Here is a 21006-nt window from a genome sequence, read left to right as displayed (position 1 = left end):
GAATGGATCTTTATTCTCAAGTGCGGGACCCTGTCAGTAAATATAGAGAAGGAATTCACCTTTCATTATGATTGCAAGGTTGTGTTTGCAATCGCGAAGGGCAATAGGATTATTCCTTACGAACACGAGAGGTTGTATCGAATGTGAAAGCCTGATTCATCAGCCTTTGTGAATATGAAGACTTTGGGTGCGAATGTGAAGACCAATTTAATGGCCTATTCACTATTGATCCTCAGAAATGCAAAGGTTTGGCCGTGTTTGCATGGAAATATTTAGTAAATAATAAAAGTGCTTTATTTTTGCCATTTTAATCCATTTTTGAACCTCCAAGCTTCTAAAAAAGCTACTTTTGAGGGTTCCAATATTATTTTTATTGTGGGTAACTTCTAAATAATCCCATATTTTCCTTTGATTTTATAATTATAAAATGCCTGTAAATTATGATTTCAAAGTGGAACGTTAGGGTTTTTACTAGTAAAGTCTAAAAAGGGTTTTTAACCATTTTGGACCTCAATTTTACCCTGTTTTCATATGGGTTTTCTCCTATAGACTCTATTAATCTTGAGGAATCTATTTCTGAAATAAACTTTTTATTTTACCCTTCTTTCTTTGGACATATTTTTCATACTCATTTTGTACCCGACCCAAATATGGGCATATGGGTATCATTAGCTTTTATTTAACGTATAGTTGCTATACTTGAATATTATAGTTTGTTTTGAGGTCGTTCATAAGGCTAAGGCTTACTCTGTTTGAAGTATGTTAGACTAGAAATCATTGTTCGAGGTAGGTTATGGCTTAACTTCTTTCAAATTAAGCTGACTAGGTAATGAATAAGTGAAACATTTTATACGTTGGAGAAATTAACTATGGGGTTTATATTTTGAGATTAGTTTTTTTATTATTGTTTGCTTGTGTGGGGGATTATATTTTATTGTGGTTCATTTGTGATATATGATACTGTGTGTTGCCCGTGTGGGGGCTTTATTTGACATGATTGATCTTACTTGTGCACTTAAATTCCTTTATTCTAGTTATGATTCCCATTTGGGGGCTTATTTTTCTAATTTAGGCCTTAATTAAGCTTTGACTACTTTAATCTTGATAAAATACACCATTTAGGGGTTGATATGATATTAATGATGTCTTCCATGCATATTTACTGTGATAGTGCCTAATTGTAGTTGATAATCATGAATTATTGACATATTGAGTTGATTTCTGGGATCAATTGTATATATATATTTCGTGTTGGTGGATTGGATATCATCATTCAAAATTGATTGTGAGCATTACATCGTCATTCCATACATATACATTCTAGAGATATTGGTACCACTAAAAAACACTATTTTTTTTATATAAAATGAGACATCTTTATGAAAACCCTCTTTGTGAATGCTAGATGGAGAGGAGAATTGAAATTGGGATTAAGATTGAGATATGAGATATTGTATACGGGTTACAAAACCTTATGGGTCCGGCTTTACAGCCGCGAGATCGGTTGGTGTATACAGAAACTAAAGCAGTTGATTTCACCATTCATTTCATCCCTATAACATTGAATTGCATTGCATACATATCTTTCTTGTTTTTCTTAGTTTCCTTCACTTATGTTTGGTTGCCATGAATTTCTCTTATATATCTATATTGTTACTACTTTCTTATAGTATATATATACATATATATATATATATATAGATAGATAGATAGATATGAACTATTAGTGGAGATGATGTGAGCTAGTTTGGGATATTTCTAATTGCAGGTAAAGTGATATACTCATAGTATATTTTACTTATCGTATTTTTTACTTTGCGCAGTTGGCCTATGATACCTCCTGAGTACAGATGGACTGTATTCATTCCCTAATGGGCTTTTATGGAGCAGATTCCAGCAGGAGTGGGGCTCACGAAGGATGATTTGTGCGGTGGAGTTGTTGATACTTCGAGGTACTACTACTCTAGGATTATCTTAGTCCACTTAAAGTCCACTCCAGGCCTCTTCTATCTATGAGTTGTCTTAATTTTTATTTCAGAGACAAACTATGTATTTTTAGTTTTGGGTTTTTATTAGATGCTCTTATACTATGCCACCAGATTTTGGAATTGGATTATATGGATTTCTTTCATGTTCCATTTGTGATTACATTACATATTTTGCTTGGGTTCATTCTCGAAGTCTCGCCTAGGAGTTATTTTACTATATTTTCATATTACGTTATCAGTTTGGTAATTGGCTTACTTATCAAGGTTGTGCAGCTATGAGTGTCATCATGACCTATTTTTGGGTCATGACTCAATAGAAGCGAAGCTTTTTACAAACGGGCGAAAGTAACTAACCAACCCCAAAAGAACTATGAATCTCAATGACATTTGTCAGCCTAGACCAATTCTTAATGACTTCAACTTTCTGTGAACTACCATTACCCCTTCCTTAGATACAATATACCTTATGAAGGACACTAAAGACAACTAAAACTCACACTTGGAATATTTAGCATAGAGTTGCTTCACTTTAAGAAACCTCAATAGTGTATGCAAATGAGCTTTATGCTGTTCTTTACTCTTGGAGTAACCTAAAATGCCATCAATGAAAACAATGACAAAAGAATCTAGAAATGACTTAAAAACTCCTTTCATCCGACTCCAAAAAGAAGATAGGGAATTGGTTAGATCGAATAACTAGAAACTTGTACTTCACATAATGAGTTTCAAAAGTAGTCATTGCAATGTCCTCTGCCCTAATCTTGAGTTGATGATAACATGACCTTAAATCAATTTTAGAGAACATTGTTGCTCCATATAACTGGTCATATAGATCATATATCCTAGAAAAATTATACTTATTATGAATAGTAACCTTGTTCAATTAATGATAGTCTATGCATATGACATAAACCAAATCGGGGCCTAGTTATGTCGGGTGCCTCAAGCCCAACCAGGACCGGAGACTACCCCTGATTCCTAAATATAACTGCCCTAAACCTTTTATTAGAAAAAATTTTGAATATATGTAACATAACCAAATGGAACAATCACAAATCAACTATAGTCAAATTGTGTCAGCCCCGATACCAATACCACTGCCAAGCCTGACAACAATACCGACATCACCCATACCAACCCAAATTAGTCCCATCAAAGCCTCTATCCAAAAGTAAAACAATACCCTATCCAGACATATCCCCGACCATAGCCAAAACTAAAGTCTATGACGTGAGAAAAGTATGTAGAGAAATCCATAACATGAAATAGAGCCTTTCGGAGTATGAAAGCTTACCCCTTTAATCCAACACAAACTGTCCTCAAATCCAATCACTGAGAAGGAAGAGAAGTATGGTTGATTCCTTTATCACATGGGGATACAATACACAAAGACGAGTTAGCGGGTGAAATCTAGCATGTAGTCAGGAATAAGGATAAATAATGCCAATATTTAAAACCAAGTAAATAACCATATGCAATCACACACACACACACACAGACACATAGACACACACACACACACACACACACACACACACACATATATATATGTAAAATTCATGCCTGGAAATTGAATTGAGTTTATCCTGCATTTAAAACCTTAACCTACGCAGTATAGCTTGACCATCCTTAAAATACCTATGGGCTATATGGGCCCATTGTTACCCCCTGAATGGTCCCCAGTGCATATAGTCGTATAAACAGTAGATATCATAGGGTTAGGGGATTACCATGTACCCTTCACCCTCCATGATACATATGTACAAGTATTAGCTTAGGGGATTCTTGTGTACCCTAAAAGTATAAGGTCACCATGACCAACCCTCATATCGGCAAACATGAGTTTCCAGTGTCCGTCCTTTGGACTCACACCTTCACAGTAAGCTATCACAACCTGTCATTATTTGCCAATTAAAATCATTAGCATACAACCAAACCACCAGTTCCATATATTATTAAGAAAGGCTACAAGAAGTTTTATTGTCTTACCTACTATAGCTTGCAAGTGATGTCCTTAGCCAAATACTTAGGGGATTCCTATGTACCCCATAAGTTCTATTATTAGATTCACTTGGAGGATTCTCATGTACCCCACAAGGTTTCAAATTAATGCCATGCCACCAAGGCCATACCATTTAGCCATTAAAACCATCTGACCAATTTAGGTTCCATTACCATATTATACCATGCAAAGTTTTTAATGAAAGTCCAACTATATAATAAAAGCATTATCAGAGGCATTTTGACAAATATATTGCAGGCATATAGGTTTCAAAACCAAAAGCAAGTATCAATTGACCATTCCCATGCAACCACATGTTCAAAACACCATTATAATATGAAAACCATAAGTAATAACATGGGAAAACATAAATCAACCATTAATAACCAAAATCTCCAACATATAATTCAAAACCCAAAATCATATTATCATTATGCCATGAAAACCATTTATAAAATATGACTTTAGTTGAACTAACAATGAGGGAGGAGTAACATGCCTTGGATAACGAAGAAGACGGAGAGAAACCACCCTTTAGAGCCTTAACTGACCAACTTGAAGGAAACCCTAGCCTTTTCTTAACCACTTAAGAGAGATTTGAGATTGTTTCTAGTGTTTTTTATTTAGAATAATAGGGTAAATATGTCCCGAAAGTGTTTTAAGTTGTGGGTCATAACGGGTTAAGAGGAAAAATATCCAGAATATCCCTAACTTAAACTGTATAAATTCCCGTAGGAGGGTACGACTATACTACCCAAACAGTACCCTAACATATGAGTGGTACCCACCACTCGTACCCTAGGTAGAAACTTGGTCTCCCACACTGACCAACTTATGACGACAAATGCCAACTCATACCCAAGCATACAAAAAGTACCCTAGAACAATACCTTAGGCAAAATAGAATTATCTAGGCTAGACATAGGACATTATTCGATTGGCACTATACTTCTAGTACCCTAACGTACGACTAGTATGATGTCCATTCGTACCTTGGATAGAAACCAACCAAACCTCACTAATCAACATACAAGTTGAGGGCCCTAAATCATACCCTATCATAAGAAAAGTACCCACAATTGTATGATGTCTAGAAGCTCAAACTCAAGAAATTTTCTAAGGATCCAAACCTAGGCTGTTTTAGTATATCCGCAACCTACCATTCCTTTTTTTACAAATAAATGGGATTACCCCAAGGAGAAATACTTGGGTAAATAAATTCTTTTTCTAACAGTTCTTATACACTAAAATAAAAAGCCTTATTTAAGACCAATATCTAGGGACGAGTTAATACACTCATCTCTAAAAGTATATATATTGGGATAAGATATTTATTTCATCCCTAATTTTATATTTTACAGCGAAGGAACTAAATATGGTCCCTAAAAACCATAATAACTGGTTGCAAATACTCTCAAATTATAATTGAGCGCCTAAAATTTCTCCAATCATTAAAAATATTTTTTTAACAAAAATTTAGGCATCAAAGTCGTGAAATTCTTTTTAAAAAAAGAAAAACAGCGTAACTTTTTTCTCCAAAACATATTCAGCCCTAGTTGATATTCAATTAATCGATATTGAGTTGCAAACTCAAATCATTGACATTCAGCTGTAGTCCTAATCGATATTTAATTCATCGACAATAAATTCAACCCTAATCTTTAATTTCAGCAATTGGTGTATGTTAATTTCAAACAAGTTCTCCTAACATATGCTGGTCGTAAACCATCCAGTAGTAATCGATCTATTTATCCATATGTTATTCATCAAAACACTTTAATTTCAAATAAATTGGTGTTTTTAGCTCTGCCCTAATCTTGAATTGGCATCTGCTAGACTCGATTTTAGGTATTCTTTGTCTTTCAATCAATTGCATAGTTGTCCAATTTCCTATTCCTATACAGAATTTGTTTTTTTTTTAATTTGTACAACTCAATAATTTAGTATAAAATTTATATTCTTATGGATGGTCAGTTATCATCTCTCAATTGTCTAGCTACTAGGAATAGCAATGGGGTGGAGCGAGTGTGGAGTGGGGCGGGTTTACTACTATGCGGGGCAGGTCGGGGAAATCTCTCAGTGGGGTGGGGTGGGAAAAGCAATTGCATTGATTCATTTGAACTAAATTGATGTGAAATTCTTGAATATGCTTCTTTTCTTGAATTTATATTTACTGTGCTTACGTATAAGGAGAGAATGAGAAACTGAAGTCTTATTTGGCAATTTACATACCAAACAATGTTAAATTGTGTTGTAAAATATAGTGTTTTCCATTATATGGAATTTACTTCTGTTCGATATTTGATTGAGAATCCATTATGGGTTTGAAACAAATAGAGTAGCATAGGTCAGTACGTAGTTATAGTGAATAAAGAGATTCGAAAGAGTCCTTTTTCTTAAACTACACCTGTTACCACAAAAGACATTTGTAAAAAGCTATTCTCATGCTAGAAAAAAAGTTGACATGAAACTCAAGTAAAAAGGCAATCTGATGCCACTAGTTAAGATTAAAAATGCTAACGGACTGCAAGTATGACAAGAAACTTAAAGGAGAATCTACTACGTGTCGATAAACCAAATGAAGAAAAAACTATCCGCTGTTTAAAAAAATGAAATCCCAGAAAATAGTCATAAGGTCTTCAGTTATATAAAGTAGGAAGCTTGTTCGATGAGTATCAAAAAATCCAACTAATTGAGATCATCATGGAATTTGGAAAACAATCCCTTGAAGAGCTTCATTCATTTGCTATTGAATCTTTCTAGCTTTGCTTGAAATGCCACAAATTGGGTGCCAAGTTGGTTCATCTTGGCTTTTGAAACATCATGGACATTCTTGTATTTTTTTCATCATGCCTCATACGCTTTTCTTTATGATTCAGATCCTTGATTTACCTCTTTAGAACTTTTTTTTCTCCTTGACCTTCTCTCATTCTAATAGATTATATGAAACATCCTCTCAAGTATCATTAGTAGTAACTACAACATTACTATAATTTTTTTGCAATGCTGACAATGGTGATGTAGTATTTTCTCTCTACATTATGAAAATCACAGCGATGCTTAATGTATTCTATGACGTCTCGGTAGAAAGAGTCATATCAGTACCAATCCCTTTCAAATATCCAAAGGTGGTATTGGCTTGATACATCATGCTATCAACATCAGTTGCAGAAGTAAACAACTTCTTCATCAATAAAGACTTGGGTTTATGAATTAATTCCTCCATTTCTTCTTCAAGAATCTGTGATGAATAAATTGTATTTGAGGGATGCATCAGGATTGATAACTTTACATTTGACTTGATCTTCTCTTCATCATAGGTAGTTTCAACAATTATAATGTCATCACAGGTAACATCATTGGAGGTATCTTCATCAGAGGTATCTTTATATTTAACAATCAAATAAATAATATCTTCATGGTATGTGCGACCCCTGTAATCTCTCAAGCCTCCATAACTATCAACTTCTCCCCTAACTTTTGAATGTTAGCACTAGTCAAGCCCCTCGCCTAAGCCTTGAATGGTCATTTAAAGCCCCTTTCTTCCTCTTTCTTCTAATCTTTTGATTCATTATCAAGAGCAAATGCTGGGTAGTAAGAGGATCACTAGAGATAAACTATTTCGGACACCACGGTTACCCAAAAAAAAAGCATTTATCTCTCTTCCTAAGTTTTAGGGTATGGATTTGAGTCCTAGATGTCATACTACAAAAGGTGATCAAGTGATCTTCCTCTAGAAACTTGAGCTAGCCATTCCCAGATCAAAATCTTATGTTTAGAAATTTGTATGATGGAGTTTTCCCTAATGTGATTTAAGTAGTAAGGAAGCAGAGTGTGAAGTATGGCTTAACTTATAACCCAGTATTCAAATTCATTCCATTTAGATCTTTGTATTCATTTTTTTAGAAGGTAACATTTTTTGTATACCTATTTGCTACATAAAAATTGCAGTCATTTATACTTACAATGGAATATAGGAAAATTGATCTTTTCATTCATCAAAATATTAGATATTTATACTTTTGTAAGGTCCTTCTGGAACTCGTTCAGTGAAGCCTAATATTTAAGTGGGGGTAGGGAAGAGGGGCAGTTCTATACTCCATAGTGTTTCAAATTGGTGAGCACAATTGGGGTTGGGCTAGCCAACTCAAAATGGATTTTTGGGTTATGTTGAAAGATGTTTCCTTGGTGCTTTTTATGTAAAATATCTTCCATGTTAGTTTATTCAGAAGTTTGTATTTTGTTTTTTCTAATATTATATAGTTATATGAAAAATATTTCTTTCTTAATAAATAAATAAATTATATTGTAAAAAGCAAATGTTGGAGAGAAAAAAAGTTGATGCTACTCGATTTACACCTTTTTAGAATGAAATCATCAAGAATTTGAGGGAAGAAGATTACATGACTAATTTGTGAGTGACTGTTTTTATTATTTCACCAACCTAGTTTTAGTTTGCTACTAATTATATTGCTATCCTCCAAACTTCTAATTTTGATGTATTGATTTTCAACCTGAAGGGAGATGGAATAGCTTTTGATGCCCAAGAATTTTGGGAGTCTGTCGTTAGTTTAGTGGCCTCTTTTTCTATTAGCTAGCAAGGCTGAGCAATTATTACAGTGCTGATAATTTCTATTACTTCCTTTTTTTTTTATAAAAATATGATCTACGCAGTTAACTATCATGTTAAAGGCTCTTTAGTTTACAATGAATATGCAGATATTTCTTGCAAAAGATATAGCTGTAGAGAGTAAAGACCCACAAGATAAGTTATTGGATAGGATCTCAAGGGATGATTACATGAAATATGCAGTTGAAGAGTGCTATTACGCCATTAAGTTTGTTCTTACATCCATATTAGATGATGAAGGAAATGATAAAGGAAAAAAGTGGTAAGATTTCAACTTTGTTGCTCGGACTCTTCAAAAAAAGTCAAAAGGTGCATGTCGAACTCTCTATAAAAAGAGTCTTTTTGGAGCATACGGAATGGTTGCGGCATCGAAAGGTAGTCCGCACAACTTATGATTTCAAACCGAAGTTACTCTGTTGTTAATGAACTCACACAAGTAACTGTTATTTGAAGTTGTGCATAGTTAGTTTATATCTTTGCTTTGTTTACCATGTTAGTATTGAACGAATATATAAGGATATTCGTAGGAGCATAACTAAAAGAAGTATTAATATGGACGTTGATATGAATAAGATGCCACTGGTGATTCAGAAAGTAACTACACTCACAGGAATATTAGTACATATTCCTCTAGAAACTTGAGCTAGCTATTCCCAGATCAAAATCTTATTCTTAGAAATTTGTATGATGGATTTTGCCCTAATGTGATTTAAGTAGTAAGGAAGTAGAGTGTGAAGTATGGCTTAACTTATAATCCAGTATTCAAATTAATTCCATTTAGATCTTTGTATTCATTTTTTTTAGAAGGTAACATTTTTTGTATACCTATTTACTATATAAAACTTGCAGTCATTTATACTTACAATGGAATATAGGAAAATTGATCTTTTTATTCATTAAAATATTAGATATTTTTACTTTCGTAAGGTCCTTCTGGAACTCGTTCAAGTGAGAGTAGGGAAGAGGGGAAGTTCTGTACTCCATAGTGTTTCAAATTGGCGAGCACAATTGAGGTTGGGATAGCCAACTCAAAAAGGATTTTTGGGTTATGTTGAAACATGTTTCCTTGATGCTTTTTATATAAACTATCTTCCATGCCAGTTTATTCAGATGTTTGTTTTTTTGTTTTTTGTAGTATTATATAGTTATACGAAAAATATTTCTTTCTCAATAAATAAATAAATTATATTATTATAAAAAGCAAATGTTTGAGAGAAACAAAGTTGATGCTGCTCGATTTGCACCTTTTTAGAATGAAATCATCAAGAATTTGAGGGAAGAAGATTATATGACTAATTTGTTGGTGACTGTTTTTATTATTTCACCAACCTAGTTGAAGTTTGCTACTAATTATACTGCTATCCTCCAAACTTCTAATTTTGATGTATTGATTTTCAACCTGAAGGGAGATGGAACAGCTTTTGATGCCCAAGAATTTTAGGAGTCTACCGTTAGTTCAGTGGCCTCTTTTCCTATTAGCTAGAAAGGCTGAGCAATTGTTACAGTGCTGACAATTTCTATTATTTCCTTTTTCCTAATACAAATTTGATCTACCCAGTTAACTGTCATGTTAAAGGCTCTTTAGTTTGTGATGAATGTGCAGTTATTTTTTGCAAAAGATATAGCTATAAAGAGTAAAGACTCACAAGATAAGTTATTGGATAGGATCTCAAGGGATGATTACATGAAATATGCAGTTGAAAAGTGCTATTACGCCATTAAGTTTGTTCTTACATCCATATTAGATGATGAAGGAAATGATGAAGGAAAAAAGTGGTAAGATTTCAATTTTGTTGCTCGAACTCTTCAAAAAAAGTCAAAAGGTGCGTGTCAAATTATCTATAAAAAGTGTCTTATTGGAGAATACAGAATGGTTGTGGCATCGAAAGGGAGTCTGCACAACTTACGATTTCAAACCCAAGTTACTCTATTGTTAATGAACTCACACAAGTAACTGTTATTTGAAGTTGTGCATAGTCACTTTTTTTTTATCTTTACTTTGTTTACCATGTTAGTGTTGAATGAATATATAAGGATATTCGTAGGAGCATAACTAAAGGCAGTATTAATGTGGACTTTGATATGAATAAGCTGTCACTGGTGATTCAGAAAGTAACTACACTCACGGGAATATTGGTACATATTCCTCTAGAAACTTGAGCTAGCTATTCCCAGATCAAAATCTTATGCTTAGAAATTTGTATGATGGAGTTTTCCCTAATGTGATTTAAGTAGTAAGGAAGCAGAGTGTGAAGTATGGCTTAACTTATAACCCAGTATTCAAATTCATTCCATTTAGATCTTTGTATTCATTTTTTTTAGAAGGTAACATTTTTTGTATACCTATTTGCTACATAAAACTTGCAGTCATTTATACTTACAATGGAATATAGGAAAATTAGTCTTTGTTTTCATCAAAATATTAGATATTTATACTTTTGTAAGGTCCTTCTGGAACTCGTTCAGTGAAGCCTAATATTTAAGCGGGAGTAGGGAAGAGGGGAAGTTTTGTACTCCATAGTGTTTCAAATTGGTGAGCACAATTGAGGTTGGGCTAGCCAACTCAAAAAGGATATTTGGGTTATGTTTAAAGATGTTTCCTTGGTGCTTTTTATGTAAACTATCTTCCATGCCAGTTTATTCAGAAGTTTGGATTTTATTTTTTGTAATATTATATAGTTATACGAAAAATATTTCTTTCTCAATAAATAAATAAATTATATTATTGTACAAAGCAAATGTTGGAGAGAAACAAAGTTGATGCTGCTCGATTTGCACCTTTTTAGAATGAAATCATCAATAATTTGAGGGAAGAAGGTTACATGACTAATTTGTGAGTGACTGTGTTTGTTATATCACCAACCTAGTTTCAATTTGCTACTAATTATACTGCTATCCTCCAAACTTCTAATTTTGATGTATTGATTTTCAACCTAAAGGGAGATGGAATAGCTTTTGATGCCCAAGAATTTTGGGAGTCTGCCATTAATTCAGTGGCCTATTTTCCTATTAGCTAGCAAGGATGAGCAATTGTTACAGTGCTGACAATATCTATTATTTCCTTTTTTTTATACAAATATGATCTACGCAGTTAACTGTCATGTTAAAGGCTCTTTAGTTTGTGATGAGTGTGCAGATATTTCTTGCAAAAGATATAGCTGTAGAGAGTAAAGACTCACAAGATAAGTTATTGGATAGGATCTCAAGGGATGATTACATGAAATATGCGATTGAAGAGTGCTATTACGCCATTAAGTTTGCTCTTACATCCATATTAGATGTGAAGGAAATGATGAAGGAAAAAGTGGTAAGATTTCAACTTTGTTGCTCAAAATCTTCAAAAAAAGTCAAAAGGTGCGTGTCAAATTACCTATAAAAAATGTCTTTATGGAGCATACGGAATGGTTACGGCATCAAAAGGGAGTCCGCACAACTTACGATTTCAAACTCAAGTTACTTTGTTGTTAATGAACTCACACAAGCAATTGTTATTTGAAGTTGTGCATAGTCAGTTTATGTCTTTGCTTTGTTTACCATGTTAGTGTTGAACGAATATATAAGGATATTCGTAGGAGCATAACTAAAAGGAGTATTAATGTGGACGTTGATATGAATAAGCTGCCACTAGTGATTCAGAAAGTAACTACACTCACAGGAATATTGGTACATATTCTTTTTAAGTTTGATAAATTTTATCCTTACGATACATAAGGTCTGATGTATTCATTTGGGGTTTCTATTTCCTGGTATCCTTATCATGACTAACACTTGGGATTAGATAGTACTGAATTAACACTTTGACTATGTTTGAAAATCTGTAATATGCTTTAGTGTTATTTAAGAGGTAGGAGAAGCTCTTATCATCACTGATTTAGAAAGCACATTTCCTTAAAAATGGTCAAAAGACTCAAATCTCAGGGACTCCCTTTATGCATGTCCTGTGACCTTCCGAATCTCTGCGGCTCTCATTAAGTCCTTATGTGAGACACAAAAAGCGATGAGCGCTTTAATGCCGTAGTCAAGGCTCCAAGGCATTCCTTTCTTTGCCAATGAGTGTCATCTTGAAGAGGAGGCCCTAAAAAATTTAAACTTCACCTTTATCGTGTCTTTGTCTGTATATTTGTCATTCATGTTTATAATTATTACTATTAGACTAGCACATATATATTTTTTTTATTTTTTTCTCCTTTCGCGCCTTTCATCATTAAATCCAACACTTTATTTGTGTTTTTTTCTTTTCGACTTTGGTAACATTTAAACCAACATTAACTACTTTAACTAATACTAGTGCTATAGTTCATCTTTAAATTAAGAATCATCTTGTTGATGTTGTACTTAGTTGCTATGAACTTATAAGTTTTAAACATTGCAGATTAAGGATATTGCTTTAAGGGTCTCTGGTGCATACAAATGCTAGTCATCAATGCCAACTGGTACTTATAGAAAAGGTCATAGACCATATCTTGATTTGATAAAATATCAGAGGGAGTTCTATATCTTTTTTCACCAGCAAGTTCAAGTTCTACTCCAGCTTGGTATTTTACTAGTGTCGGTAATATAAGAACTCCACGTCCTGATTCAAGATTTGATAGAGGATTTAGTGGTGGTGGTGGTGGTGGTGTGTAATCTATTTCTTAGTCTGGTGATGTGGTGGTGGAAGATAATGGACAAAAAGAGTGGACTGCTTATGTTGAACCTGGTGTGCTGATCACTTTTATTTCTCTCCCTAACAGAAGAAATGATCTTAAGCAAATCCAATTTAGGTATATATAGATCTCTTTTCATTTTTAACTCAAAACTTTATCATAGTATAAAATATTGGACTAAGATGAGCTTAAGTGAAGTTATTTGTAACTTATCCCAACTCATTTCGGATAGAGTCGTAGTCTAGAACGAAATTATGGGAATTATTATTATTAACGACTTCTTGCCTATGTGTAATGAAAGCTTCTTTACATAAGCCTGTCCTAGGCCAATGTTTAGTCCTTTTCATTCATTCATGAATATTTATTGAGTTTCCCTTTTCTTTGTTCCCTTCATGTCTGCTAAAATATCTCATTTGTTTAGTACCGTGCCTTCAAATATCGTATTGCATGTACCATTTTTATTATTAAGTTGATGTATTTTGAATTTCATCTGAAATGATGACCTATTCAATTGAATGTATTTGTGTTGCTTAGCTTTCTAACTAGCCCGATAAGCTATCACATTATCCATTTGCTATCTGAATTATTCTTGTTGAAAATATCAGTGTTATTGTACCTTGTTGAAACACCCATTGATGGTCCTAACAATATATATCACCAGGTTGTTTTAAATTCGGGACATGTTTAATAAATGGTAAGCACAAACATGGTGGGAAGAGAATTATGACCGAATTATGGAGCTCTACAATGTTCAGAGATTCAACAAGTAAGCTCTTAACACACCTGGATGATCTGAAGATGGAGTAAGTCAGATTTCAGCTTTGAATTACATTAACTTGGTTATATGGATGGGCTACTAAATTTACTGATATACTTGGCTATAGTAGAGACAAATCCATTTGACATCTAGTGTAGGGTACTTTTTATCCTTAAATGACTGATAGGGCCAGGATTTCCATCATGGGGTAGTTTTTTATGTGTATTAGCTGACAAGTTTCCACTTCATTAGCTAGTTATCCTGCTTAAAGTAACTAGCCAGTTGTACTCATCACATCAATAGGCAAGAAGTTCATACTTTTTTAGCCTAAAATTCACTAAAATTTACTTGATTCAGAGCACCCTGAACTCTTCAAGCTCTATAATAGGTCAAATTTTTAATAGTTTAAAGAGATCGATATCCAGTAACATCGAATTTGGAGTTGTTTTATATTTGATTAATCGTTCTGTACCTAAAGAAATCTTGAAGTATTCAACTAATACAAGTCTAAAAATGTAACAGAAAAGAAATATTTCTAGTACTTATACTGTTTGATCATGAGTTTGAATGTTAGATAAAACTCTAAAGTAAATAGTACTAATATATTGGAAATGGAGATTAATATACCTAAGATATTTTTCTGCAGAGAGATTGCAATTATTCTAGGCTTCGATCTGCTATGGAGAGCCCGATGATGACTCCTGCAACAAATAATGAGTGAACGCCAAACAATTACTATAAACCATCTAGATCAACTGGTTTCCCAAACAGTGACATGTCATATATGGACGCATCAAGGACAACCACAGACTCTAGGGATGAAGTTTCACTTTCCATTAGCAATGCTAGTGAAATGGAGTAAGAATGGGTAGAACACGATGATCCTTGTATGTATATAACCATCAGACAACTAGTTCATGGCACCAGAAGAAGGATTTAAAAACATTACTATGTATTCTAGTCAAGGAATGGGAATGATATGTAAGAACTCTATGGTTCTTGACAACGAGTATATGCAAGTTCATACTCCAGTTTATCCATTGACTAATCAAGTTAAGCAATGCACCAAAGATATTGAAACAAGTCTGTATTTTGTCAAATATGTTGAGTTTTTTATTGCATATATAATTTAAGTATATATGGTTTGGTTTCTCTAGGTGCTATTAGGAAGGGACCAAAAGAAGGAATTAAAAACTTTCCCATATATTCTAGTCAAGGAATAGGAACAATACGTAAGAACTCCATGGTTTGTGAGAACGAGTATATGTAAGTTCATACTCCATTTTCTCCATCGACTAATCAAGTTAAACAAGGCACCAAAGAGGTTAAAACAAGTAAGTTTTTTTTCAAATTTGTTGAGTTTTTTTCCAAGTTAAGTATAATGTTTTGTATTTTTATTACTCCATTTGAATGCATATATAACTTAAGCAATGCCACGTCCTTCCAACTTCCAGTAGAAGAAAAAAATTACGCTATCTGACATTGTGTAGCATCTCTTATGGTGCCTGATATCTTTCCAACTTCCAAGTCTTCCTTCAGCTCACCAAAGTAGTTTACTTCTATTTTCTGTATAATGTTAAAACAAAACTTTTCCATCTTGTTTGTTTGTTACTCAAGGTAAATAGCCCAGCCTCTTTGTACTTTACTGGGCTATTGTGGTCTGGTTTCACTAATAAATTCTGCTATTGCATTGTGTTCACCCTATATTATTTAGAAACTAATCTTTACAGCATGTCAGAAGTCAACTGTATATACCTCTGTTAATGCACCATCCAGAGATGCATTTTGCTACTTATTTTCGGCACCAAAGGGTTATCAAGATTAGCTTTTATGGTTATATACTTCTTTTCCCCACTATTCAAATTGTTAAAAATAGGATTGTCTGGTGATCGCAGTGAACAATAGTTAATTACATCTTAAGGGCAGTGAACAGTAGTTTATTACTGCTTGTATTTTCTTTTTTTTTTTTCTTGAATCAAACAATGCAAACTGAAAGGAAGCAAGTACTTTTTTCATATTCGACTTATAGTTGGATTTAGTTTTAAACTCTGTGTACTTGTTTTATCCATTGGCTAAGTTAGTTATCTATTGCTATACTGTGTTCCAATTCTTTGCTTCTTACGTATATTAAATTTTATACCAATAGTTATTATCTTTCCAAAATTTTGTTCTTAGAGATTTCTGATAATTGAAGTTACAAGTGAGGATGCATGTTTAGAGAACGCACAAGATCATTATTATTTTTCTATGAACATTATTTAACCTAACATCAAATTCTAGCTTCGGATGTAAATTAGTTAAGTTTTTTTTGTTTAGAAAATATTGAAACTATTGAATTCATATAGCTTGGGATGTTAATTGATTTATTTTTTTGTTAAGCAAATATTTATTATATTTATCATCCTTCAATATTTTTAGTTGCAATTTGATATTTAGCAATGAAATATATAAATTTTATGATTTCAGTAGCAAACTAAGATGAGTTAGTTGCTCGTCTCTAAAGGTTAATCAAGGATAAGTTAGTTTCTAATCTCTAAAGGTTAAACTTGGATGAGGCAGTCACTCCTCCCTAAAGATTAATCTAGGACGAGTTAGATGCTCGTCGTGATAGATTAATTTAGGACAAGGTAGTTACTCATTCCAAAAAACATATAGCGTCTAGAAAATAACTACATTTTAAAAATGAAAATCATCTAGTAGGGATGAGATATACAGTTTCTAAAAGTGTTTTTGAGACTAGATATGTTACTGTCGTTAATAACATTTAACGACCATCTAGAGTACCTCGTCGCAATAGACCTTTAGCGAAGGAGGCTATAAGGACGAGCCGGGACCAATATTTTTCCATCCTGAAAGATCATTTGCGACAAGAATTCGAATTTTAGGGATGAGAATTCCCTTCCCTAGAGGCTGTTTTCCTTGTAGTGATAATTGGGACTTCAATTCCCTTAACGTTGTTGATGTCATACGATAAGGAGGGATAGATATGGAATGAGTTCCCAGCTCTAAGTCTATATAGAAATCAAATTCACGGTCCAGAGGCATACTAAGAAGGTATTTAAGAAATACCTCTAAGAACTCACACACAACTAGGATCAAAGCTATTGGAGAAACAACAGAATTTCTTTTTAAAGATGAGCGAAAAATGCCCCCACCTCCTCTTGTCTAACTTTTAGACACAAATAGATGACAGAATTCTAGTAGGATTAAAGGTACTTTTCCTCTCTAAAGTTTCCATTCTAGGCATTGTTACAATGACAATCTTATTATCAAAATCAAGAAAGGAACAAAAAGAGACAACCAGCTCATCCCCAAGGTAATATTAACCTCCTCCATATCTAAAATGACTAAGTTTACCAAAGCATTGTATCCTACAAACATCATAATACAAGGCCAATAAACCTGAAACATACATACATCCCAATTGTTGTAGACACATACATAGAGGTATCAAGCAATTTACACTCTAAGTCACACCCCAAATTAAATTTCAAAAACACATAGAAAAAGGTGGATACAGGATTAAACAATACAGAAGCCATACAATCATAAATAAGAATAGTACCTATGATAACAGCATCAGAATCTTCTACTTCAAGACGAGCTGAAATAACATAAAGTTGGGCTTTATCACTACCCTGACCGTCACGTATACTATCCTGAGTACCACCTCTACGAACCTATCTTCCACGTAAGTTGTCTTGGTAGCCATCCTTTTCTGCATCCTGGCCATAACTCCCATCTTAGGAATAACCTCTATCGTTTTTCCACCATGATGACCTGCTAAAATGAAAGCACTAGAAGTTGGTTGTTAGATCAACTGACCTTCTGATAAGAAATTAGGACAATACCTCTTTATGTGCCCCAAACCTCCATACTTATGGAACCTGATTCCAAAAGAAAAAATTTGAACTAAAGACGACGAAGGGGTATATCTTCTATCTGTGAAGGCTAATGACTGGCTCAAATGGTCCTCTAAAGACTCAAACATGACTGAGTGATAGGGAAAGAAGAATGACCTTGAGAACCATGATCCCTCAAATAAGTACCACTGGACTGTCTAGATGTATGATCCTTCTTTTCTTCTAACTTTAAATCCCCTTACTTATCAATACCTTCAGCCTTCTTAGAAACCTCCACCTTATCTTGGAAAGACTGGCCCAAATTCGACACTGACAAGGTAACCATTTGAATCCCTAAATTCAATTTTTTTACAAAATACCTCATCCACTCCTCCTCTATAGTAATCAACTATAGTGCATAATAGGACAATGCATGAAACTTCGCTTCATAGGACGCTACAGTCATATCACCCTACTCTACCCTCAAGAACTCATCCTTCTTCTAATCATGATTCATATCACCCTACTCTACCCTCAAGAACTCATCCTTCTTCTAATCATGATATATGTGGGGAACATATTTCTCAAGTAATATTATCTAAAATTATGCCCAAGTAAGTGAAGGTAAGGCAACCCTACACTCAACATAGGACCTCAACTTGAAAATTTATTAAAAACTCAAATGCATCCTCAAACTCTATAACTTGAAACACGATAAGTTTCATCTTCATAAACTTGTAGAATAGTCCATGTTTGTCATAAGTCATCACCGGTCCCAATACCTATTAGGGAAACACTTTGTTCTTATAACCCTCATCTATCTAAGGCACCAAAATAGTTGCATGTTGTAAGGCTAGAGATGAAAATTCAAGAATAGCTAGAGTAGCATCAATGTCAGCCAAACTCTTAGAAACCCCAACACCCATTGATTAAATTCAAAAGACATCGACACTTAGGTTATGGTATTTTGTACAAGAACTATATTTTTAAGGACCACCACTTCTTCTTCCTCAATCACCACATCCTCATTCTAAGCTAACTCTGGAGTATCTTGCTGATAAGGAAGGGATGATGTTCTCTGTCTAGCCAGTTCTCTAGATGATCAAGCTCTACTCCTAAAAGGAGCTATCTCTCTCCCACATTTCTTTGTCTTACCCTCACTTAAGGCATTCCCCAAACTATAGAATCAATAGTTCTATTGGTGCTGATACGGGTGTGTCTACTGCTGCTCTAGAGGAACAAGTGTATTCACCAGCGAGACCAAAGTGAACAAGCTAGATACTAATTTTGATCACCAGATACCAATTGGAATCAAGTAATAGAAAAAATAGAAGAAAAAAAGGAATTTTGTTCCCTAAAGCCCTGTAGCCTCTCAAAGAAAAGCATAAATGTCTTCATACCATTCCAGAAGATACTACTAGATATGTTCTTTTATGATGAGATTTACGAACCTAAAATTCAAATATCATATTTGTTAAGACCCAAATAGTCATGACTGACACCCACCTTAATACTATGGTAGGAGAATTTTCTAACCCAACTCATTCCAAGTTAGTTTGATGCCTCACCAGGTGTTTTCATCAAGTTCTTTATATCAAATATATTAAATACAATAATCGTCAACAAAATTAAAATCTAACTTAATCAAATATCATAATTAAAAAATAGAGTGCAAAATCCCTCTATTTATTACAACTTTGGGTGTTAAAGTTACAGTACAAGAAGAACTTAGAGTTTTCAAAAGTTGTAACTAAACTATCATCCAAAAATGTTAAAGAAGTACGACAATGTCTTAGTTCAAAAACAAAGGACATGAAAAAAATTAAGATGATTCAGTGGTTGTCCGTCCTTAGTGCTTACCCTTGAATTAAAGTCTAATGTTATTGGCTGAAGTTGCGGTCTCATCTCAAGCATCGGAACACACTCTATACTAAATAAAAGAATATCATAGGAAGGATCAGTACATTAACAAGTACCAGGAGGCATCATAAGTCGACTCAACTTAACACTATATAAATAAGCAAACCAAATATAAGCAACAACAACCATAAAGAAAACTTATAATTTATGACAACCAAGCACAAATTATGACACTTCACTTAGTGAGAATACAAGGTTATGTTAGCTCACTTTGCACTTAATCAATTTCATCAACAAGTTTTATCACAACATATAAGTATAAATGTATATTCAAAAGCATATAATGGATGCATGTATGCAAGATATATATATATATATATATATATCGTTTCTTTCTTTTTACGAGGCCATCAACCTCTATAATTTCATAATGAACTCATCATCATCATCATTTTCATCAATATCTTTATCAATGTCATCATTACTATGATCTTACTATCATGATCAATATCATCAACTCATTGTCACAACACCGTCATAAATCATCATCAACATGTATGAATATGTAAATATAGTCAATAATCACAAGTAGTTTCCAAAAGTACTTACGAATATTCAATTTACATATAATCACAGAGTCAAGAAAATCTAATTGCTACAAATAAGTCATAATCTACCTCAATGCTTGCTGGAGTCACTTCAAGGCTGCAAGTTTATCTTCTTTTTTTTTTCACTTTCGATGCTTTCTTGATCTATAAAAATAAATTAAAATACCTATTTTAATAATTTCATATTTTCTGACCATTAGAAATCAATAACAATTAATTTCAATCATAAACTAGCCCTAGTTTGTCATTTTAGGATTTATTTTACCCTATAAACCATATGAATTCTATTTTATTTTACATAAACAATCATAATTCTACTCCAACTAGTATTTTCTAACACTCTAGAATCATTAAAAACTAATTTTACACCCATTTCCATTAATTGTATTCAGTTCATAATTTAGGGCTAAACCCTAATTCCTTTTATGAGTATGATTCTAGCAATTTTCAACAATTCTAGGAAGTAATTGAAATTTAGAATGTTAAGGAACCTTACCTCCAAAGATAAAAATCCTAAAACATTGATAAAAACAATTGTCTTCCCTAGAACTATGTGTGTTTTTTTTAAAAAATAGGAATAAAAATGTGTTTTTGTTTTTTCAAAAGCAAAAAAATGGGTTTTAGCGTTGCATTGTTTTGCAGCGTATGAAGGCTACTGCAGTAGTAGTACTTT

The 21006-nt window shown here is 33.4% G+C and overlaps 1 pseudogene; it reads left to right on the top strand.

The window, feature by feature from the left end:
• The first annotated feature begins 8697 nt into the window (after positions 1 to 8697).
• Positions 8698 to 14963, top strand: LOC107846339 (annotated as a pseudogene).
• The last annotated feature ends 6043 nt before the right edge of the window (positions 14964 to 21006 follow it).

The sequence above is a fragment of the Capsicum annuum genome, chromosome 11, assembly GCF_002878395.1.
Source record: "Capsicum annuum cultivar UCD-10X-F1 chromosome 11, UCD10Xv1.1, whole genome shotgun sequence".
In the NCBI taxonomy this organism is placed as follows: Eukaryota; Viridiplantae; Streptophyta; class Magnoliopsida; order Solanales; family Solanaceae; genus Capsicum; species Capsicum annuum.
This window is presented reverse-complemented; position numbering and strand designations above follow the sequence as displayed.